Raw genomic sequence first — 24,394 nt, forward strand, 5'->3', positions numbered from 1 at the left:
GGATATTGTCCCCTAAATTGTTCTGCAGGCAGGATTTCCTTAATTAGCCATTTCTGCATCTTAAAATAAATGGTCTGGAACAGGAGATTTTTGCTGGGAGAAGCCCCATATTTGTGGACCCACTTTTAATTCTGAATGTTTAGTATCTTTTAAGATAACCCTCGGTTGTTTCTACTGGAGTTTCATATCTGAAGCATTTGCTTTAATTGTAGGGAATGTCCAGAGCTACGTAAGTGTGAGAATTTTGTTTTGACATCCAGAATCTTCCAGAGGCAGCACCAGTTTTTGACAAGAGAACAGGAGCCTCATTTCAAGATTTAGCAGCTGATATGTGCTGCCCTAGGAACATAGTAAGTTACTTTACACTGACTCTAGATCACAAGATCATTTAGACCAGTGTTGGTAACACTGGCTGGCAGTAACCTGGATTTCAGTCTGGAATTCTCCAACTTTTCTTAGGGATTGGACTTGCAATCTTTTGCACACAAAGCATAGGCTTTGACACTAAGCTCCAGCAGTTTGCCTTTGGAGGGTTCAAAGATGGGGGAGGAAGCTGTTTCTCCCAGAATGCCAGAAGGCGCAAAAGGCAGGAGGACGTAGGACTCATACCAGTGGTAGGCATCGCCCCTGCCCGCCCTCCTACATCACACACACAAGCATTATTTATATACATACGTACGTGGGTATGGGTGAGTGTATTACACATATACTGTATACACAAAGGCATACAGATCTTTTCTCCATCTCAGCATATAGAGGTGGGGAAATTTAAATCTCCTTTTTCTGTGCCTGGAGCTTAGATCACCCCCTACCAACCAATCAGGCAGAGAAGGGATCTGTGTAATTCTCGTCGAGAGAACGGAATATGAGAAGACTGTCTTTATGCAAGCTCTGTTTGATTGGTGACTGATTGAGAATTGACAACATGGATAGTGGGAGATGGCTATCCATGCCTTCATCACTTTCTCCACACAGTCAGGGATAGATCTGAAGAGGAGAGATTCATAGAGCTTTATGATGCAAAAATCACTTTTCAGCAACAAAATATGGTGAATTTATACTCTGTCTTCCTGTTCCATCACTTCAAAAAGGTTACAAGGGTGAAAAACTGGCAAAGGCATAGAAAGAGCAGTACCAATCATAGTGCTGAACTGAGTAAAGTATTCCTGCATTCCTGGCCCCAGTATGACATAGCATATCTTACAATATGTTTGGAAACCTCAAGTCTGCTGGATGTTTAGGACTACAACTATTACATATCAATGGGAAAGGGCTTTTGGACACAGCTGCTGATCTTGTATGCCAAAATATCTGAAGATAGGCCCCCCCTTCCCTGTTTTGTATGACTCTCTACCATGGCATTCTGATATTCAAGGATTCCCTACCTCAATATTGCCTTCTCCTCCCCCACCCAGTACTGTGACGTTTGGATACCTACCAATATATTCTGCTAAATTTTCCCTGCATTTCAGTAATGAAAGTTTGGTTACCTACCAATATAATTTCTATGATTTACTACTGGACTCTAGCTCACTGCTTACAAACCCTAGTGAAGGAAATGTGTTTTATGTTCTGATCCTTTTTTTTTAAATTGCATGTCATCAGTATTGTGAATTGAGTTTTTGTCTGCTTTTATCTTTTGTGGGCTGCTTTGGGTCTGTTTTAATAAAGATAAAAAGAAGGAAACTGTTGAAAAGAAAATAAATAAAAAAGTCTTCCTCCACCCACTCCCGTAATTTTGAAATGTAGATTGGTGCAAGCTGAAGCTACTTCTCTGAGAGGTTCTGAGTGGCCTTGTGGAAAAGCTATAGCTCAGTAATTGATTCCTAGTTTTGCCTACATAAGGCCTAGGCTCAAATGCTAGTGTCTCAAGGGTAACACTCTGCTCTGAAACCTTGAAGGGCTAGTACCAAACAGAACTGTAGACCAATTCTGGAAAAGGTCCTCTGAGTGTTTGTGAGCTGAAACTCCCACAAGCCCTTTCCTATGTAGCCAGTAGTGAAGGATGATATGAGAGTTGTAGTCCAACAACACCTGGAGGACCATGGTTGCTCATCCTTGGTAAAGGCAATCTTAAACAAGATGGACCAATGGCCTAACCTGGTATATGGCTATTTCTTCCAGTCTTAAATTCTCTTGTAACAGTGCTAGATTACTATTCTACAAAAGTTCTACTCTGCAAAGTTTCTTCTGTTTGCCAACACAGAAGTTATCCAGTCTTGCCAATGATGGAGAAAAAAGTTATTTGGAGTGCTTCGTTTAAACTTTAGACTCAAGAGGGGGGATTCTCAAACAGACCTCCTTAGATGGTTTTAAAAATATGGAGAATTGCAATTATGTCTTCTAAGCGGCCATTAAGGTGAAAAGATAATGGCAGTAATCCAGGAAGATCCAATCTATGCATAGAAACAATTCACCACACACAGATTACTCTGCATGCAAAATATGCTCCAGTAGGGCAGAAAAATACCTTCACATCCCACAGCATTTCCACACCCAGAGCTTGGAAATTGGCCCTGATGACCGGGGTGTTTTGACAGTTGTAATGAAAAAGAAAGAATTTTTTGTGAAATTCATTGTTTCCACAGTAGCAGGCTGTGTCATTTTGTTCATTGAAATTCTGCTCCCCCTCCTGTTGGAGGAGTGCCAGCCCTAGCATGACCACCTAGTATCCTTAGGCAGAGGCCTGAGCCCTCTCTTTTGAAATGTCCTTATAGGTCCCTACCAACTCCATTATTCTGTTTTTCTGTGATAATTTAGGTAAAGATAAATGTTCCCCTTGACACTTAGTCCAGTCGTGTCCAATTCTAGGGGGCAGTGCTCATCCCCATTTCCAAGCCATAGAGCCAGCGTTTGTCCGTAGACAGTTTCCGTGGTCACGTGACTAGCATGCCTAGACACAGAACGCTGTTACCTTCCCACCATGGCAGTACCTATTTATCTACTTTGCATTTTTACATGCTTTCGAACTGCTAGTTCGGCAGGAGCTGGGACAAGTGACGGAAGCTCACTCCATCAAATGGATTCAATCTTACGACTGTTCATACTGAAATAAAATTGTTGGTCTGTAAAGTGCTGCAATATTTTTCTTTTAGTTTTCTTTTGCCGGCAGCCCCAGATCTCACATTGCTAGTTTTTTTTCCTGTGTCATGGATGATGACTTGTTTACCATTGAATGTGTTTACTGTAACTGCACTGGAATGATCTCATGGCTCTGAATACAAGAACATTCTGGTTTATCAATTTGCCTTTAATGCTTCTATAATAACTAGATTTTATTTGAGTATGACAGAGCACTAAAATGAGAACACTCGGCAACATGCTAGATTTGACAAGCATGTGAAGAGGGCAATTCTCAAAGGATCTAGTTACATGATCTGGGTTTTTCAGAGCCGAAGTGCTAAAATCACAAAAATGCTAGATAAATTCAGTAGAAATGAAGTCCTATTGTCTTTCCTCTTCCCTCAGACCCAAAGAATATCCAATTTAGGTTTATTTACCTTTCAGCTGACAAATACTGTATATTGTTTATTGTTTAAGTCACAGATTATAATAGCTGACAAGGAGCAATACAGATTGTAATGCAGTACTTGCTCAAGCAGTGCAAAACTAACAGTGTCATTTGATAATCCAGTATATTTTCTGGAGCTACAGTATTTTATCAAGATGCCCATGACTGTTTAGATATCCCCCGAACATACTTTGGACATGGAATATTACCTTGTAGGATGCAAACGGTTCATTTGTTTTAACTATAGTTTGCCTTTTTTTTTTTACAATGAAGGGACCCAAGTCAGCTTACAAAATATATAAAAGAAAAATGTTGACAATTAAAAAATATAATAAATTACAGTATTAGAAACCGATTAAACATATTGCATATTGAAACAAATAAATAAAAACAATTTAAACCATTTAAGAGCATGCCTAAAAAGGCAAAAGATATAGCATCCCTAGTTAAAAATCCCTTCCTTCACAGCTAATCATTTTACCAAAAAACTACCTGAAGCAAAATGTCTTTTGCATGCTGGTAGAAAGGTAACATCCATCAGCGTTTCACAGCCGTTGGGATAAAGTCACTTGCAGCCTTGTATTAAGAAGTGTTTATGTGTTACATGTTACCAATTCACATCCAACTTGTTAACAACCCGAATAGGGCTTTCAAGGTTTGTGAGATATTTATGGAGTGGTTTCTCCAGTGCCCACCACTCCAACCGAGTGAGTTTTCATGTCCTAGTTCCAGTATAACAATGTGCACTACATAGTGATGGCTCACTGGAAATTTGGCTAAACGAATTATACACAAATCCTTGTGTTCGTTTGAAGTGATGAGTGAGTCAATACACTAAATACCACAATAGCATATTGGCCAAGCAGGGATCTGAACCCAGGTCTCTTTCGTCTGAATCCATCACTTTTTCCACTACACCACAACGGCTATTTACCCCTATGCAAAGTTGAAAAGGGTGAGAGTAAGTCTCTTCCTGACCCCATCAGTGATGGGGTGTCAAGTGGGATCTCTGTTGTTGCTGGAAAGAGATGATACTTTTAATTCAATTGAGAATACTGACTCTGCATGGATCATCCATGGTGTTCATCATAATTAGAATAGCTCTGTCTCATAATTTTAGGATTTACAGATTTGGATTTATTTTCTGAAGAGACTGCTGTGGAATTGCATTGTTTATTTTCTGCTTTGTCATTCTTGACTTGAGTATAGTTCACAGGGGAACATAAAAAGATGCCAAGGGAGAATGAGAAAGCACAAGGGAAAATATTCTCAAATAAGGATGAGAAAAGATTGATGAACGCAAGCAACTCAAGCTTGACCCAGCCACCCTGGGATCTGTTTAGTGAAGTGTGGAGGCAGTGGGTCATTTCTTCTGAGATGTGTTGCGTGCTGGTTCCAGTAGCCTAGCCATGTACAGAACACGGCCATGCTATGTCAGTGCTGACAAGTGCATGCTTGCATGATCTTTTGCTCCTTGAAAATGTAGGCAAGTGGGAGTATTCTCCATTCCTGATTACTTTGTGCATGAATACAAAAAGAAAAGCAATGAATTCATACAAATGGCACTTTTTCATGAGTCATCTGTCATAAATGGCATACTGTATTTTGTCATTGGCCCAAGGCACAATTCGGACAGACATATAATATTATTCCTCTTCAAACTGCCTACTTGAATATTTTTAATTAAAATGTGCAATATTGCAACTAAAAGCAATGAAGTTTAGAAAATATGGGGGAAACGTTTAGCTTTAGATGCCTGTGTATTAGCAGATTTCTTGAGGGAAACAGTAGCACCATCTACTTACAGTGAACTCACCTGTAACTCAGATATTTAAAAAATAAATATGTAAAATATGTTATAGGTGCCTTGCTGCCTGCCGTGGGATGTTACAAGGAGCTGTGTGTTGAGAAAGGAGTAAGTTTAATTGTTTTCCCCCATTTTCCAAATAAAGTCATATTACTGTAATGTATTTTTTCCAAACTATACACACCTCCCCTAAAATCCTAATACAATGTCAAGATGTGAAATGTTGTATATTACGTAATTAAAGGGGCTGTAGAAAAAGTAGCCCTGAAAATGAAAGTGCTTTTAAAAATGAGGCTTGAACAGCAGTTTACTAAAAGTCATTGCAAAATAATCAGCTATACCTAGGAACAAGGTCACGATACATAACACAGCGTAACAACGGGAATTTAATTGCCATGGCTGACAGTTGAGCCATAGGAGAGAACTGAAATTGTATTGAAATAAGTAGAACATATTTATGTTCCAGTATTTCAATAGGATTGAACATCATGTTTGCAGGTCCTATAGCTAGCACCCTCTGTTACTGCAGTACTTTGGTTTTACAGTACCTTTATGCACCAGATCTTTATGTTACAGGCCTTTATTCCTCCAAGCTTTGCAAAATTTTAGTCACAACAATTATTTTCATCATCATAATGGCAGCCTGCCAGATGCTGAGTGACAAGCCCTTGTAGTTACAGGAGGTGCAGGGCCAATAGAAATTCCTATTATAAAAATTTCCTTGGTGCATCAGGCCCCTGAATCTTCAGGCCCAGCAGAAAGGATTCTGAACAGATTTGGGGGAAGTGTGGACATCTGAAAGAAATTATAAATATAGGGAGTTAGGAGATGCACATATCAACATTCAAAAAACAACACAAGATGGCCGCACAACTCCACACTACACCACACCACACCAAATACCAGCAACTTTAATTTACAGTAGGATCCCTGTATCGAGTAGACGTTGTCTAGAGAGGCGGGGTAAAAATTGAATAAATAAATAAATAAATCTACAATCTACTATGGATGTCTGAAACCATGAATATGAGGGAATCCTATATACAACATATAATTGGTGGGATATAAAGGGCACAAGGGGACAGGCAGGACAAAGACCACAAGGACATGCCCTTGTATGTTGCATATAGGATTGAAGGCAAACCACAGATGCGAAACTGTGGATACTGATCTGGCAGATACAGGAAGTCCTACTGTTTTTATGTGCTAGAGATGGGCAGGAATCACTGGTTTGGCGGTTCGTAGCAGTTCATTCTTTGGCCAAACAGGTGTTTGGTGCTTTCCAGCCTCACCTCTTCCAGCAGGTGCCCACCCATCTCTACTTATAGAACATAGAAGCAATGTAGATAAATAAATTTTGTAGAATTAGACAAGCTAATCTTGCCTGGAATCAATGAAACAATGAAAAAAATTATAGCTTGATACCTAGATAAATTTTGATATGATTGGAAATGATTGTCTGATTTCATTCTGGAATTGAGCCTTTTTGGGATAAATGCCAGCTGTGATGAACAGGCTTCTAATTTTTCCCTAGAAGTCTATAAAGTTGTGTACAGCTCTTGGGGAGATGTTCAGGCTTCAGACACCCTGACTGACAGCACCTCTGCACAGGGAGTATGCCACACTGAATAATTACAAGCCTGAAGCTAAGCTATGTAGCTACTGGTGGTAGGAGAAGAAGGGAAGGGGATACAGAGCCCCTCAATTAAATACCTAAAGGATTTCACAAAAAAAAAATCCCGACATAATGGATGTAGAACTGACCTTTGTGTTTTTCAGTATGTATCAAGCCCCATACATTCTTTGTTACTGGTGTATTCTGTGTTTTATCTTAATCTACACAATAATGTGGTCAAAGAACTTTATTTTAAATGAGTTTTGTAGACAGAAAAAAATGTACAGTGCTATAATGTTCTACGAATGAGCAGAGAGTTGAGGATGCACTCTTGAACGCCTGTTTTGGAAGGGTCTCCAGGCACCTTCTGTTGAACCCATGGTAATTGGAGCTGGAAGCTCTAACAGAATCATTTCCCCATCAGCACATGGAAATCTGATTTTCACTTTTGCCTCAAAGCACCACCTTCATCTAATTTATTTACTTATGCATTGGTTTCATTTACATTTCACCTTTTCTCCAGTGACTTTAAAGCCGTGTGCATGGCTCACCTTACTTTTTTTTCCCTCACAGCAACTCTGTGAAGAGTGACTGGCCCAAGGTCTTCCAGTTTCATGGTTCAGTGGGGAGTTAAACCTACATTTCCCTAATCTCACTACTTCACCCATTCTTTCTACTAGCTTTCTGTGTGCCCTCACCATTGTGCCTGAGCATTGTGTTTCTTAACCTCATTGTCACACTATTCTCATGCAGCTGTCAGGGGTCTGATGGGAAAGGCACATTATGTGATTCCGTGTCTAAAATACCTCAGCATTTCATTGTCCTGCTTGTCCTTATGTGGGTGGATTTTCTTCTTCTAGTCATGTGAGGTTTCCCTACGTTTGTTCGTTATGAATTGTTAAATGTGTGGCTATCTTTAATGAGCTGCCTGGATTTGTGCAATGGTAAGGCAGTACAGAGAATAGATCTATTAAATAACTAGACCACGAGGGAAAAACCAAAATTAGAAAATAAGTGAGGAGGAAAGTTTGAGAATAGGCGTGAAGTCTGCGGAGATTGCTAAATTATGTGGGTGTTAAGTAAAATCAGATAAAAATTTAGACTAACTAAAGGTTGGAATAGAAGATCCATAATGGAAGCAGAACAAAAGTGCAGTGCTACATTCTGAAAGAAGCCTGCCTGAAGGAGTGCCTCCTTCCATATGAAACTGCATGTGTCCCTTGCTTAATCTGTCTTGGGTCCCTTCACCATCTTGGGTGTAGCAGATGGGACCACAGAAGGATGGAGCTTCACCATCATGGTGCTTAGGTTCTCCGTCGTGATGTCCTTGTATGCACACAAATGGGTTTGTGCAATTGCATGAACAGCATCTGGGAAAGTTCCAGAGCCTCCAAAAACATAAGTTGCTTTGCCTCTGCTGCTCAAGGGCGGCCCTGCTCTCGCCAGTCCTTTCTTGTCCACCTCTGCAACAAGTGAAGGACTGCTCCAGCGCCTTGTCTCTATTTACCTGTGGGTTTTTTCCGCCAAGTCCTCCTTTTTCCCTTGCCTCTCTTGTCTTTTTCCCTAGAACGAGCAAATTTATTTATTTATTGTCCCAGAAGGGGACCTTCTTTTACTTTTTATATGCTTTCCCTTCCCCTTCCTACCCTCCCAGCTACAGCCATTGGCTTTCTTGCAGTTTATGGCCTCCTCCACTTTGATGAAAAATTGTGTCACAAGTGGCAAAAAGATCCCTCAGTCCAACAGGTACAATATCTGCCTCTCCTGTCTAGGAGAAACACATTTGGTAAAATCCTGTAAGATATGCAAAAGCTTTACAGCCCTCACTCTTAAGAACCATCAATCCTATAGTTGTTGTGGGTTTTCTGGGCTGTATAGCTGTGTTCTTAAGGTTTTTCTTCCTAACGTTTCTCCAGTCTCTATGGCTGGCATCTTCAAAGGACAGGAGTCAGAACTCTGTCTGTGCTCTGTTGCAGTTTGTTGGATAGTTGAGTATTTATAGCTGTGGAATCAGCTTTTGTCCTTTTCAGGAGATTGGGTGATTATGGTGATCAGTATGTTTTTGTTGTGGGTGTATTGTTGTGATGGGGGGGGAGATTATCTGTCAATGTGATTGATGGGTGTCGTTAGCTGGTCTTTTGTGTGCAGTGATCCTTGTGGCTAGGTAGAGTTCATTGACCTTTTTGCAGGCTGTATTTTTCCGTGCTGGGAGCTAGGCTTTGTTGAGTTTTAGACTTTCTTCTTTTTTGTTGAACCTACTGGTGTTTGTGGATTTCAGTGGCTTCCCTGTGCAGTCTAACATAATGATTGCTGGTGTTGTTCAGTACTTCAGTCTTCTGAAATAGAATTTCATGTCCAGCTTGTTTTAGGGCATGTTCAGCTACTGGCCATTTTCCCAGTTGTTTTAGTCTACAGTGTCTCTCATGTTCTTTGATTCTGGTGTGAATGCTACGTTTTTTGTTTCCATTATATACCTGGCCACAACTGCAAGATATTCAGTGTACTCCTGCAGTAGTGAGGGGGTCCCTTTTGTCCTTTGCCAACCGTAACATTTGTTGTATTTTTATGGTGGGCCTAAATACTGTTTGTAGGTTGTGTTTTTTCAAAAGTTTTCCCATCAATCCTGTTTGCGCTCCTTCCCATGAGAGCAACCCGTCAGGGCAGCTGGTCCCTCTCCTAGCGCAGCTCAAATATCTCATCCCTTGGTGACAGAGCAGATGGATCAATGGGAAACTTTGGCAAAATCCTCAGCCTTGGAACCTGAGTTCCCCTTGGTTTCCAAAGCTCCATCAAAATCGACAATGAAATCAGACCAAGGTAGCAAAAAAGAACCGCTATCCCCCTATCAAGACAGGAAAGCAGAAAAAGAAGAAGTTGCAACCTGATACTGTGGTGCCTTCCATTTCCTTGCAGTCACAAGTGCTTGTCCGAGAACCAGATTCCACCTACATTACCAACAACCAACTGATACAGGTTTCAGTATCAGAAGGAGAATGCCTGAGCCTGTCCAGAGTATCCCTATTTCTCCTCAGCAACAGTCCCCTCAGAGTTTTCCTCAGGATCGCTCCTTGCCTCTCTCAGTCAAGGATGACCAACAACTGATACCAAGGTGTGCCTCTTCCAGCCTTCAACATTCTCCACCTCATGTCTCTCTGAGGCACCGCGAGAGAAAAAACAGGCAATTGAGATTTTGCTCTACTACATGATCTTCATAAGATCAATATCAACCTAGCTGCTCACGGTTCCAATCCCTGGGATACTATTATCATGAGGATCAATACTACGCTCCCTTTTTCCTTCCTCCATGTTTTATGTATGGTGGTATGGGGTGGGCTTCATCATCTGCCTACAAAGCCCACCATCACTTTCGAGATTGAAGTAGACCCCAGTCTCATACCCCTGCCCACCTGTGATCACAGGACTGGTGTAGACTGGATTCTGCAGACAGATTCTCTCAATGCTGTGACACAGAAAGCAATTCCGGGTCACCCCAAGGGGCTGCAGGAATCTCTCGTCTGTGTTCTAAAAAGCTTGCATGGCTGGGATCCTATGGTTGTTGTAGGTTTTGGGAGCTGTTTGGCTGTGTTCTGGAGGGTTTTTTTCCTAATGTTTCAACAGTCTCTGTGGCTGGCATCTTCAGAGGACAGGACCTAGAACTCTGTTCTGTGTTCTGGTCCAAAAGGAAAATCTGGTAAGCATACAGAAAGATGGAAATCTTTGGGATCATGCAGTATTAGCTGTGAACTGCACAGGCTGCTATATCTTATGAAAAGTATATATGAAAGCTGGTGAATCTAAAGCTACAAACCTCAACAGATGTGATAGGGAGTATGCCTTATGGAACATGGAACCACTGATTTATGAGCTCTGATAAAATGCATAGGATTGATAAAGCCCCCTTCTGACTTAACACAAAATAATATTTCTTCAAGCAGGTGAGCCCACAGGCTTGTTCTCTACTCTTTCTCTTTCTGTTTTAAGCTAACAGGACTTTTCCATGTATAAAACAACACTTTTTCCTATAATAATTAGAGGAAAAACTGAGTGTCATTTTATACACGGAAGGAAGAAGTCACACACAGGCTCGGGCACCTCTTCCTGCCACCACCACTGCTCAATTGCCTCTTCCAGAGCTCACAGCTTGTCCCCTTTCGTGGCCTCAAGGCAGCAGGAGGAGGAGGAGGAGGAGGAGGTGAAGAAGCATTCACATGTGCTCGGGCATCTCTTGCTGCTGCCTTCCCTGCCTGCCCAATTACCTCCTCCAGTGTGACTGCCAAGACTCACCTCCAGCTCACGTCTCCCGCCTTGTCCCCTCCGGTGGTGGAGGCAGAAGGAGGCGGAGGCAAACAAGCATTCGCAAGCGCTCAGGCGAGGCCACCGCTGCCAGATCACCTCCTCCCACGACCTCCTTAGGGCAGGGGACAAGACAACGACGTGAGCTGGCGGTGAGCCCCGGCAGTCACACTGAAGGAGGTGATCGGGCGGGCAGCGGAGACAGCAGCAGGAGATGGAGGTGGAGGAGCAGTTGCCCATTAACTGCTCCTCCGCCTCCATCAAGGGTCAAAATTAGAGGGTCATTTTATACATTGGGGGGTTGTATACATGGTAAAATATGAGAAAATACCAACATATTTCTCCAACTCTGGCCGCATTGCATTGGCTGCCCATTTGTTTCCGTGTCGACTTAAAAGTCTTAATGCTTACTTACAAGGCCCTAAACGGTTGCGATCATCGCAAAGCCCCCATTTTCGCACAGCTGATCAGCAGTTTCAAAATGGCCGCTGGGAAAAAACATGGCCGCCTGCTGTGTTTAGGGACGGATTCCTCGCTTTAGAGGCACCGAAAATGGCGGTGTTATGGAGGATCTTCGCTCAACGGTGAGTTTTAAGCCCATAGGAACGCATTGAAGGGGTTTCAATGCGTTTCTATGGGCCTTTTAATATCGCATAGCGACGTTTTCGTTCTGCAGTGATTTTTGCAGAACGAATTAACGTCGCTAAGCGAGGCACCACTGTATTTTCATCTTCTTTTATGATTTGTTGTGCTTGGGCACCTAGACACCGCGGGAGAAAGAGAATGAGAGGATAAAATTGCTCCTCAGCCCTTGTTTACTGTTTATAAAGGTAATTCTCCTGTAGCCATGTCTCCTGCAAATCAGGAGGGCTACAGGAGATCTGCCTTTAAAAGCTGCAAACAAGGCTTTTCGTCAATTTCCTCCTTTATATACATGTAAAGATTGGCGCGAAACAAACCACAAACCAAAAAAACCCCATGAATTGAGGTGGTTCATGATTCATTTTTGGGCAGTTCAGGGAACTGTACTTTTACAAAGTGAAACAAAACACCCACTGTTGTTGTTTTGTTTCACTTCATCCTCCCCACTCCTGAAAGCCTGAGCACCTACCTTACTCTCTCCAGGCCACCGCTGCTGCTGCTGCTCAGAGTAAGATAGGTGCTGGGACCCCTGAAGGGGGGGTGCATGGTAGGAAACCCATGAAAGTGGGCTTTCTGTATAGCTGGGCTATACAGTCCATTTAGAGATGGGCCCAAACCAAACGAACCACAAACGGGTTGGGTTTTTTAAAAAATTTAGGTATGGTTCATTGTTTCTGGACACCAACAAACCTCAAACCATCATGAACCACCATTGTGCCAGTTTGTGCCCATCTCTGATGGACAGTTCACCTGAGAAAACCTGACTTCCCAGATGTGACTTCACAGCAGGTCAAATCAGTTTTCTCTCACTGTGTCATCACATCCTAAGACAAGTCAGTGTCTTTTGTTTCATCCATGTTTTGGGGTAGGTAGGCTGGTCCCCTCCAGATGTTTCTGACTCTAACTGGTATGGCCAGTCATCAGGGTTCCCGGGAACTGTACTCCAAAATCTCTGAATAGCACCAAGTTGTCACCCCCTATTTCAAAGAATGCTTTAACCAGACATGGGCAGGGAGGTGCCAAAGAGCCCAATACCAATTCCTAGTGTGCCTTGTGTGGGCTGCATTGTGATAAGGACATGGGATGAGGGCCAAAGAAAGTGGGTATGGCTAATGCGGTTCTTAGCACTTTGGCGACTTTCCAACCTAGCATGTGAATCACTTCTCAGTTCTCTACTGTAGGTCTCCTCAAGAGTAAGTCAGAATGCAACAAACGACATCCTACGCGCCATCCCAGGCCTTTGAAAAGCATACTATTAAAGTATTTCAGGCTTTTAAGAGTATCTTATTTCTTACCTCTGATTGGAGGTAACAGTAAAAGATGTTTTTTAGCTGGAGATCCCCTGCAGCCAACCTCAGATCTTCACACCCGTAGGCTGGAGATTTCACATCCATTAATCTTTAATGATATTTCTGCTCTTGTGAGCAAAGTTATTTTAATGCTGTTTTTATCTTTATATTCTGTAAGCCACCCAGAGTAGATTCCCAAATCTATAAGATGGGCAGGGTAAAAATAATAAAAAATAAATAAATAAAATAAATCCATAGTTTAGGTGAATCAGGGTCCCCTTCATTTACAGGAAATAGCAAATTGGTTGATTTAAAACAGGAATTTCATCTCATTGCAGGAAGGAATTTTCCAGCTTCCTTTTATAAGCTCTGCTGAGGAGGGGACAGGGTGTGTGCAAGGCCAAGGTTATCGTCATAGGAAACTGTGGTGTCATTTTGCATCTGACTTGGGTCTAACTTTCCTTTCCCTTCCTCTCACTGGAAGCCTAACAGAATATTAGCCGAGTAAACATACAGTCTCTATACAGAGTTCAAAAATGTTTCTGTTATTGTTTTGGATTACAGTTCCCACCATCCCCCAGCCAGCAAGGATGTTCTGCCAGGGGATTCTGGAAATCATTGCCCAAAAGCATAACTTCCTCAAGCTTTCCCTGTGTATTCTTTTCCTAACAAGATAAATGGATACACCAGGTCCCCACATGCCAGGACATAATGTTTCTGCTGAGCTCCATAGTGAAGTAGATGTATTGATGCATCTTTCCCAGGCTAGTTATTGATTTGTCTGCGATGCTGAATCAGTATAACTGGCTACGGTTTCTCTTTCCCTGTGGGGGGAGAGTGTCTCCAATGAATGACTTTGCACTCTCAGCAACCAATGTCACATACAGGGGCTGATGGCTGAGGAAAGGATAGATCAGTGGTTCTTAACCTTTGTTACTCAGGTGTTTTTGAACTGCAACTCCCAGAAACCCCAGCCAGCAGAGCTGATGGTGAAGGCTTCTGGGAGTTGCAGTCCAAAAACATCTGAGTAACAAAGGTTAAGAACCAGTGGGATAGATCGTCTGGGATGACCCCAGTGCTGAATACTGTATTAATACAAAATTGAGACAGCCAGTTCTAGGATGCAAAGAAATAGGAGTGGCTGGAGCAGTGAGAGTAGTTGAAAAAACAGAACAGCAGTGAGCCAGCTGAACATATAGCTGAATATTTCAGCCCCTCTAAAAGCCAGGAACAATTGTGTTCTTTTTCTTTCTGTGTTTCTGACCACAAGCTGTATCTTCTTTAGGCGTTATCGGATATCTCATCAAAATTTCATTAATAAATTCTGTCTCATTGCAGGAAGGAAGGTTATGAGTTTAGCTAAGAATATAAGGCAATGGCAGTTGTATATATGCACATCTTCTTTTTCAATTAGTGTACACTTTGGCTTTGTTGCATAGAAACCCTTTTCCATTTCTGCCTTGACAATTATCTGTTGAATGTGATGCTAAGAGATCTCTTAAGCCAAACAAGTTTTGATGTGACTTTTGGAGAATGCATGCCAATCAGTATTATGGTAATAATTCCATTTGGAACTCCAGATGCTTGCAACCATGTAATTTAGCAATCAGAAATATACAGTGGTGCCTCAACTTATGAACTTAATTGGTTCAAGAACTCCAGTCATAACTCGAAATGGTCATAAGTCGAAGCACCATTTCCCATAGGAATGCATTGAAATGCAATTAATCCGTTCCGGCCGAAGAAAAAAATGATAAAAAAACCACTGCAAGTCCCATCAGAAATGCGATTAATCTGTTCTGGCCGAAGGGAGGGGGAGAAAAGCAAACAAACCATGCAAGACCCTTTGGAAATTCAAAAAAGCAAACCAAAAAGCAAACAAACCTGCAAGACCCATCAGAAACGCGATTAATCCGTTCCGGCCGAAGGAAGAAAAAAAAGAAAAGCAAAAAAACCATGCAAGACCCTTCGGAAATGCAAAAAAAGTAAAGCAGAAAGCAAACAAACCATGCAAGACCTTTCGGAAATGCAAAAAAAAAGCAAAGCAGAAAGCAAACAAACCATGCAAGACCTTTCAGAAATGCAAAAAAAAAAAAGCAAAGCAGAAAGCAAACAAACCGTGCAAGACCCATCGGAAATGGGGGGGGGGACAAAAACCAAACAAACCCTGCAAGACCCATCGGAAATGGGGGGCAAAAAACAAAAAAAGCTAACAGACCCTGCAATACCCATTGAAAATTGGGGGGGAAGCAAACAAACCCTGCAAGGCCCATCAGAAATGGGAAAAAAACCCAAAAACCCAAACCAACCCTGCAAGACCAATCACAGCATAGAAACATAATCCCACCACCCAGCCCAAAACCATGCTGCAAAACCCACCCAGAACAGTTTTTAAAAAGCAGAAAGCAGCACCTTACCAGGCAGTCTGAAGCCTCCCTGCAAACACACACTTTCTAACTGCTGGGGCGAAAGAGCTACAAAGAAGCAGCCTCTTCGCCACCAATGGTTAGCAATTTGAATTTTCCACCTTTTTCCCCTGCCTTTTTCTGGTTGTAACTCGAAGCTCTGGTCTCAAGTAGAAGCAAAATTTTGTGGCCGGACCTGGTCGTAACTCGAAATGGTTGTATGTCGGGACGTTTGTAAGTCAAGGCACCACTGTACCTGTGTCCACTCAGAATAATTCACATTTTCATCAATAGCCCCGCTAGTCTGTGGTTATTTGTAAAAGATGAAAAGGTTGTCTAATAGCATTTTAATGTCTCCGTTATTGAGAAAGAACATTTTTCAACCACGCTGCCACTGAAGTCCATTTTCAAGTAAAAGTACAATAGCAAAGAGTTCTTAGGAAAATGAATTTAGATGACAGGAAGCTGTCTGAAGGCAAGCCAGATGGTTTGTCCCTCTAACCCAGTGGTTCTCAAACTTGGGTCCCCAGATGTTCTTGGGCTGCAACTCCCAGAAATCCTGGCCAGCATAGCAAGTGGTTAAGGCTTCTGGGAATTGCAGTCCAAGAACATCTGGGGACCCCAGTTTGAGAACCACTGTTCTAACCCTAAATTGTCCGAAGGCTCTCCTGATGTATCAGACCAATGGTTCCGAACCTTGGGTCCCCAAATGTTCTTGAACTAAAACTGTCAGACGTTTTAGTCCGAAACTAGTCAGAACTGCTATATAGCTTCACCACTAGCTGTGCTGGCCAGGATTTCTGGGAGTTGTGGTTCAAGGACATCTGGGGACCCAAGGTTGGGAAGTACTGTATTATCCTAATATCTCCCATCATTCTCTGTCATACCACATTCTTCCTTATACCTCCTCATGGTGGCTAGCAAGATTAGTTTTTATATAAGCTTTTTTCACTTTCAGAAGCAAAATATGGGAGAGGGAAGGTGAGCCACTTTGTTGCTGCTGTTTTTCCCAAAGTTTTTCCAGTAGATAGAAAAGAATTGCCTTGGGAAAAAATACCAAAATAAATCAGAAAGTATTAATAGAAACCGTTGAGTAAATTGTTGAACGGAGCTTGGAGCAGTAGTATGCTATGTCTCTGTTAGTGTCTGTATGCCTGGCACTTTAGTTGAGTGTTTATAGTTACACTGTTGAGGTAACCAGGGTTTTTGTTTAGAAAGAACTGGGCTCAAGCGATGGCTCTGGATTTGTTCATAGTGTGGATGAGGAATTAGGAAGTAAATTATGTTGAACTGGTGATGTAAGATTGGTGTCCAGTAGTGTTATTTGACAGCCGCCTTCTGACTTAGCAACAAAGCAAAAGCAAAGCGTGCTACTTGGAACTGATGGATAGAGTGGCGTAGGCATCTGGCTACAGAGCCAGGGGGTGGGAATTCAATCTATTATTGTTCCTCCTTGACAGAGGCTGGACTCAATGATCCATAGGGTCCCTTCCATCTCTGTAGTTCCAGAGTGATGGTGGTGATGATTTGGTGCCTAAGTCTCTCTGGGCAGTTTACAGTTTAGTTATGTAGGCCAGTGGTTCTTAACGTGGGCGATAATGCCCCCCAGGGGGCAATTTCATTTTTCAGGGGGGCAGTAGAACGAAAAGGGGCGGCGTGGGGGCGCTGGAGCAGAAAGGGGGCGGTAGGGGGGCGCTGGAGCAAGCCAAACCTGTGAAGATGGCTGCAGCCTTTTTACAGTGTGCATGAATATATATTTTCCTCCAATCTTAATTTAGTTTCAGAGTTTTTGTCTTGAAATTTTTAGTTCCTGCATTGCAGTTTGTTTTTATGCCCTTTTTATATTTCTTTTTGCATCTTAAAATTCGCTTGCAACTAAATCATTAAATGTTACTTTTGGGGGGCATTTCATTTTCTTGGAATTGAATTTTGTTTTCAGGGGTCATTGGATTTAAGTGTCATAAATAAATAAATAAATAAATAAATAAATAAATAAATAAATAAATAAATAAATAAATAAATAAATAAATAAATAAATAAATAAATAAATAAATAAGATATCATCACCATGGGGAGGGGGCCGATGATAACTTCCTTAATGGCTCAAGGGGGCGTTTCTTTCAAAAAGGTTAAGAACCACTGATGTAGGCTATACATTGTCTCCCCACCAAGCTGGGTACTCAGTTTACTCACCTTGGAAGGATGGAAAGCTGAGTCAACTCTGAGTCGGCTTGGCAAGCCTGTCAGGATCAAACTCAAGTCATGAACTGACAAAAGTCAGTGCTTTTTGTAATCCTCCAATAATATTCTGAATGCACACAAGAACATGGTTTATGTGAACATTCCTGCGTGGCTTTGCTTAAGGTGAGGGCTCCCCAGAAGGATTGTGTTGAAAATATATCTTTACATTTAAGTAGTTGGTGGGGGCACGCAAGAGTTGCTAGGAGTTTCTGTTTACTTGCTGAGTGTCCAAAGGCTCTCCCTTTTTTCCAGAGAAACAAAGAGGAGATAAATTATTCAGCAGCCAATGCCAATGGCAACTTCCCTGCTGTTTACATAAGGAAGGTGTGAGAGAAGGCAGGCCAAGGCAGTAAGGAAGTGTCCGCTCATACAGCATGCAGTTTTCTTTGTCATTTTTGCTGGGCAGCTACCCCAGAGTTCTTAAAGGGCACCCCATCACTTCCTCAAAACATGGGAACACAAAAAGACAGTAAAACATAGTGGGCTGCCTGATATTAAGGTGCACCACTGGTCTGTCTCATGTACAGGGCTGGAAAATTTGCAGCCCTCCAGATGTTGTTGGACTGCAGCTCCCATCATCTTTCACCACTGGCTCAAGGTGATGGGAGTTGGAGTCCAACAGCATTTGGACCACACGTTTTCCAGCCATAGTCCATAACAGTGCTTGGACCCGTGCTCTAGATTTCCAGAGCAGAGTATTATTTAGCCCTTCGTGGAGATGATGGACCTTCTGCTTTCATGCCTAGGCAATGCTACTGCCCTTCTCTAAGGCCCTTCAAACCTTCCAAGAGTGGTAGCTGCATCTTGGGGAAATCTTCAGTTCAAGATGGAATTTAGTATTGACCAATGTTCACTATCATTCACACTTGTCGAAAAATAGCCCCTGACAGTTGCTTAGCATTTGAGTTAGAAGTGGTTAACTGATGGAAAAAGGAGTCAGCTTCTGGGATTTTCACTTGTGTGGTGTTGCTTTGTGAAAAGTAACACAAGAGGATATGCTGTAGTAGTTCATCTTGACTGCTGCCATTGGGGTTGTCGACATTCAGGCTGCCCTTTGCTATGTAGAGCTTGGCAATGTGGGCACAGTATTGCGCAGCAATACGAGCTATTTTCTGGTGTTCTGAATTGTGGATACAGATGCACAATATCCCACATTCATAAACCGGTGGTTTTTTAAAAAAAAGAATTGAATAATATTTAATGGCCACAATCCTATTGGGATGTTACTCAAGAGTGAGTGAAATCATGTAATTTGTGGCAGCATATTTCAAGAAATTAAGAATGAGCTATGTGCATTCCAGGTTGCACAAGCAGGATGCATATGGCACCTTGTTAATTAGCTGCAATTTGCCACTGTGACTTACATGATTTCAGTTACTCTGGAGTAAAATTCCAATAGGATTCTGGCAAATACAAATCCTGGATAATTCCTGATTACATCTGATAATATGGACTGTTGTCTACCAAAGGTCATACAATCGTACATTTGTTACCTTTAAGGATGAACTCTCTCATGTTTTCTGAAATAGGTTTTGGCCTACAAGACCTGCTTTTTGGTATAAAATGTTAGCTGGAGCTACACACTATAACTAGGTCTTCCTCTTTCCAATGAGCTTCAGATTTGAAGAAACAGTATTTCTTTCCACCTTCAGTTTATGATGAGAGCAAGCCATTGCCTGTCTAGCTGCAGGTTTACAAATTGAGTTACTAGCAGCCATGCTGGAACAGAATTTCTAGGAAGACTGATAAGCGGGTTTGCTGAGTCCAGCCTAGATATGTACAGTATCATGGGAAATCTGGACTGTTATATTTTGCTTCAAGTGCTGCAAGGACAATTTGGGCCTCTTCAGTTTTATCAGCCCATTAATTCTCAGGGATGGGATTACCCACAGTAGGCACCCAGTTCTCCTTCAATCTTAGCTTCACGTTTGCAGCAGAAATGTTTTCAGAAAGTTCAGCAAGATTAAAAGTCCACCATCACTGGGCACAGGAGTGGCAACGAAGAGGAACTGGCAAAGGCTGGTAAAGAAGTGGTTCTGTATGTACATGTCACACATGATCCTGGAAATGTTTTTTTATATATATTTAAGTAGGGAAACCTCAGTCACAGCTTCCTCCTCATAGAACAGAAAAAGGCGCTATAACTAAGCCATACCTTCGGCTCCAGCACTAAACACTGCTACTTACATTTGTAAGACATTGTTCTATGATGCTGTAGACCTGCTAGTCATGCTTTTTGTATTAGTGTGTGTTTTCTCAGATAATGTCAGTCCATGGCCAAGCTCCAAGGTAAGCCAAAGCTGAAGATTCTTTCACCAACCAGTGAGGGTCAACAAGGCCAAAGGCGAACAGTATTGTCAAACCAAGATGGTAGCCAGGTTCCAGAGGAAACAAGCAGGGCGTTTTGGGACAGGGAATCTGTGGATTCTTGTTGAGATGAGCTGCCAGAATGAGAAAACTGAATTTGAGGGCTTGGTAAGCCTTGTGTGTCCCACTAGCTTATGAGGTCAATATGACCTAGCAGGTATTGTTAGTTCACAAGTACCTAATCTACCTGGATTGCTGACAGAGTAGGATGCTGGTGGCTAGGACTGGTTTCAGGAGGCCTGATTTGAGATGCACTGTATATGTTTCTTGCAGGGTTGATGAGTGAAGAAATGCTGGAGGATTTATAAGGGCAGATTTCCCCTGAGAACCATGTGTTCAGGTGATGATTCTTCACTTCAATATTGTTCACACTGAGTCTATAGTGTGTTGTGAGACTTGGAAAAAGGGATAAAAATAGAACAAAATGAACTTGGCCTCTTTTTAGTCACAACAGTTTTGCTTTTTTTAAAAAAAAATGCGAGCTCAACAGAACAAATTATTAAACGATTCAAATCAGTATACAGTACTTAGGCAGGAAACCTAAGTACATGTCTATCCTATACATAGTTACCTGGGAGTAACACTCATTGAATTCAGTGGGAGTTTCTTCTGAATAGATAAAAAGAACAGAAGTCACAGGTATTGTCTCAATGAACACTTATTCAACTTTCTTAGCTACCAAGATAGTGGTACTTTTCGTGGTGTCCACATGGCACCATGTAGAAACTGGTATCAAGTGTCAAAGGAGGACAAAATCTCACTTTATGGGCCTTTTTAAACACCACACCCAGGTGGTGGTGGTGGTTGTTCCATGTTGCTTCAATCAGCACTGTTATGCAATCTGGTTGTGTGGACTCTAATGCCATGTTGATCTGTGTTGTCTGTAGGTACATCTTGTGAGGTGATGGTTCCTTGCAGATGTATCTCTAGTTGTCACTTCTCTATCCCTCCATGGTGCAGCACATTTTCTACCTGCTTGCATTCCATATAACAATCCTCCTCCCCACCATTCTTTCTTCCATTTTCCTTTTTACAATTTCCCATTTTAATTTGGTATTATTCTGAAATGGGAACATTTATCTATATGTAACAGCACTAGGATGTCTTCTGTCCTGACCCCCACCCTATTATAGACTTGAGGCACATAGGTGTCTTATAAGGCCAGGACTAGTGTTTCAGAATATTAGAATGTTGCACATTTGTTCCTTATTTTTAAAATATGAATAAATGCTTTGTAATAGTATCATCTCATAAATGTTTGTTTTGTGAGCATGGAGGACTGGTAGCAGGAAGCACTGAGGTGGCAGGAAAGATCAAACACAATGGTCTCCTCCCCTGCAAAATCCCTTATCCAATTTCTCCCACAATAATAACAGAGATGGACAGTGACAATTACATTTTTGATAAAACACAAAGCATTCCGTGTATGAAACAAACACCTGAGTAGAATTAGCAGTAGAGTATTATTTGGGGAAAAGCCAGCAGCAAGAATGATAATGTTGATCACAAGGGAAATCTCACACGCCAATCAATTACCGTAGGGCTGAAGAAGAAAAATGGGGGGGGGGTGTAGAATAAAAGTGGAAGTTGATGCAGTGAACTAGGTAATCATATCAAAACTGGAGAGCTTTCACATGGTGTAAAAATGTAAAAATAAAAAAAGTTCTGTGGTGAGATGACAGGCAGATGAAATAAGAGAGGAGCTTGAAATGGGTAGAGTTCAGGCAGAGACAACAGGCAAGGGGGGGGTTAATAAGGGTCAGAAACAAAATGACAGGGGCCATTCGAGATGTGTATTGACAGGTGTACCAGTGTATCTGACATCAATTTCCCTTAAAAATCTGTATAAAGATACTTGGATGATCAATTCCAAAAGTTCAAATCAGAAACAAGAAAAAACAGGAATGACCAGGAACAACACCATTGTGTAGACAGCCTCGTAGCATTAGTACATGTTGTCGGTCTGGAAGATTGTATTGGTGAAACTTGTCATCTGTTCCTCAGTTTTCTTGAAGGCCATCTGATTGCTTTGGACAGTGAAGCCAGGATAGAACCTGGAACATCTGAAACAATGGCCCTGTGCAGTGCAGAGTAGGTTGATAATTGTGTGGTCCATGAGACCTTCTGATAAGGTTTCAATGACTTGGAAGAGAGTAACTGTAAAATCATTACTGCCTCTGGTTGCATGACACAGTAAGGGAGGCCGACTTGCAGAATTTATGCTTGTTTCTGCTATTTTTGATCAGGGCATGAAGAGTGCACTCAAACAATAAAAAAGAGTAATGTACCAAATAGAGAGGTCACAATCTACACAGGAAATTCCACTGCAAGATACCTCATTTTTCCCCTCAAGCCAAAGGATAGAAATCACAATCTCTCTGTTAGCCTCTTTAAAATGAGTTTATTTCCAAGAAGGATGCTTGGAACAGCAGCCCTTTCCTCAGGAAATAAAAGTCTCTTTCAACTAGAGAGATATATAGTACTAGTTTAGAGAAACCTGTTGTAATAGCCTAGATCCATCAATGTATATCCTCTGACATAAACCAGGGAAGGGGTGTTTCACCCACCTTTTTTATTATTATTATTAAATAATGAAAGCAGAAATGTGTTTACATGCAATTCTTGCATATTATGGACACCTGATATTTGTACGTATACATGACTTGTACTCTACATTTTATACTAAACATACTATTTTATGCTTTAAATTTACTAAGCTTTTGAAATATATGCTCTGCTCATCCTAACTTCTATCTTATTCTTAGTCCACATTTTTACTCTTTTATCATCTGTCTTTCTTTTTACCAGTATTTTACAGCATTATTGCTGCACCCTTTTTATTTGTTTAAGTAATCAAAATAATTTTCTCAATTTTTTTCAAATTCTTTGACATGTCTTCTGTTAATGGAGTTTGTAAGTTTAGCCATTGTAGCATATTCAAACATTTTTCTCTCTCCAATCTTCTGTAGATGACTATGTCTCTGTTTTCCAGAGACATAGCCACCTCTGTTTCTTATCCATTATTGCCCTTGCTGCTGTTAACATATAATTAAACAGTTCTTGTGTGGACTTTTCCAGATTTTCTGGTGGTATTGCCAGGAGCATTGTTTCTTGTTTCATCTCAAATTCAACTTGAAGAATTTTCCTCTTTTCAGCATGAATGTCTTTCCAGAATTTCTTTGCCTTTTTACAAGCCCACCCCATGTGGTAGTATGAGCCTTCAAGTTCCTGTCCTGACACTTGCAGCAGAGATCTGTATAACTTTCATCCATATTTTTATGTCTTTTGATGTTATGTACCACCAGTAATACATTTTGTACCATTCTCTCTTAGATTTTGACATGCCATGAATTTTATGGTTTTTGTCCATAATTTTTCCCATTGCTGAAAAGTTACCACTTTTCCTAGATTCTGCATCCATTTTAAACATATTGATTTTGACTGGTTCCATTTCTGTGTCAAAGTTAAGTAGTAATTTATAGATGTGTCCTAACAGTTGCTCAGTTTTTTGTAAAATTATTCTCTCAAACTCTGTTAAATTTCTTAGTCTTCCCCTATTGTCTTGTGTGGCCTCTTTATATCTTGAAATTAATTGATGATAGGATGGCTATCGTAGCTTATCTTTTTTTTTCCTTTCATCTTTTATTATTTGCCATGATTTAACTCTCTCATGAGTCTGTCATATCCTGAATGAATATAAAATCGTGGCACTTTCTCTTTTGTTTGTTGTAGTCACCATCCTTATTCAGCTCCACTAATCGTCAAGATGCTTCCAGGTGTTTCAAATGGCATAGAGGTGAAGAAAAAATCTTGTTGGGCTGTGTGGGAAGGGGGAAATCACCCTCTCATTCCACTTGTGGAGCTCCTCCTGTCAGGAGCTGTTCACCCTGGGTTCGCGCTTAGTGTTTCTAACTGACTGCCAGTTGTGCCCTGTTTGGATTGGCTGAACTGGCATTTGAAACAAAGGTCAGCCATGAATGGCAATTGGCTGCTGCTGGGAGGGAACAATAGTGAGTGGATGATGTAATTGTAACATGCAGCTGGCAAAAAGCACAAAGTCTTAAGGTCTGAGCAGGACACTCCTGCCTACAAATGTTTGTTTTACAAGGGATGGTGAAAAGTCTGGCAAGACAAGTTCCACTAGTTTCTTACAAAGAATGCAGCTGAAAATGCTGATGAATTGCATGGTTCATTCTCCAGATATATTAATTGGCTTCTTTTGTT

The 24,394-nt window shown here is 41.4% G+C and overlaps 1 protein-coding gene and 1 long non-coding RNA gene across 21 annotated transcripts in view; one reads left to right on the forward strand and one right to left on the reverse strand.

The window, feature by feature from the left end:
* Positions 1-24,394, forward strand: part of TMEM63C (transmembrane protein 63C) — a 104,021-nt gene that overhangs the window by 28,996 nt on the left and 50,631 nt on the right. For 5 of the 20 annotated variants that reach the window (XM_078393085.1, XM_078393119.1, XM_072986468.2 and 2 more), the window contains exon 3: positions 5,374-5,426. The exons of 13 other annotated variants lie outside the window; for them this stretch is intronic. The gene's annotated coding sequence lies outside the window, so the exon portion shown is untranslated. Of the gene's footprint in view, positions 1-5,373; positions 5,427-20,443; positions 20,511-24,394 lie in introns of all 20 variants that reach the window. 2 more of the 20 variants (XM_072986472.2, XM_072986469.2) reach the window with 1 other exon arrangement.
* On the reverse strand, positions 779-24,364 carry LOC144589128 (uncharacterized). Its single transcript, XR_013545034.1, has 2 exons — positions 13,164-24,364; positions 779-6,113 (listed from the first exon to the last, which is right to left on the reverse strand). It is a non-coding gene; the product is annotated as an uncharacterized LOC144589128 (long non-coding RNA).

This window comes from Pogona vitticeps, chromosome 1 (genome assembly GCF_051106095.1).
Source record: "Pogona vitticeps strain Pit_001003342236 chromosome 1, PviZW2.1, whole genome shotgun sequence".
Classification (NCBI taxonomy): Eukaryota; Metazoa; Chordata; class Lepidosauria; order Squamata; family Agamidae; genus Pogona; species Pogona vitticeps.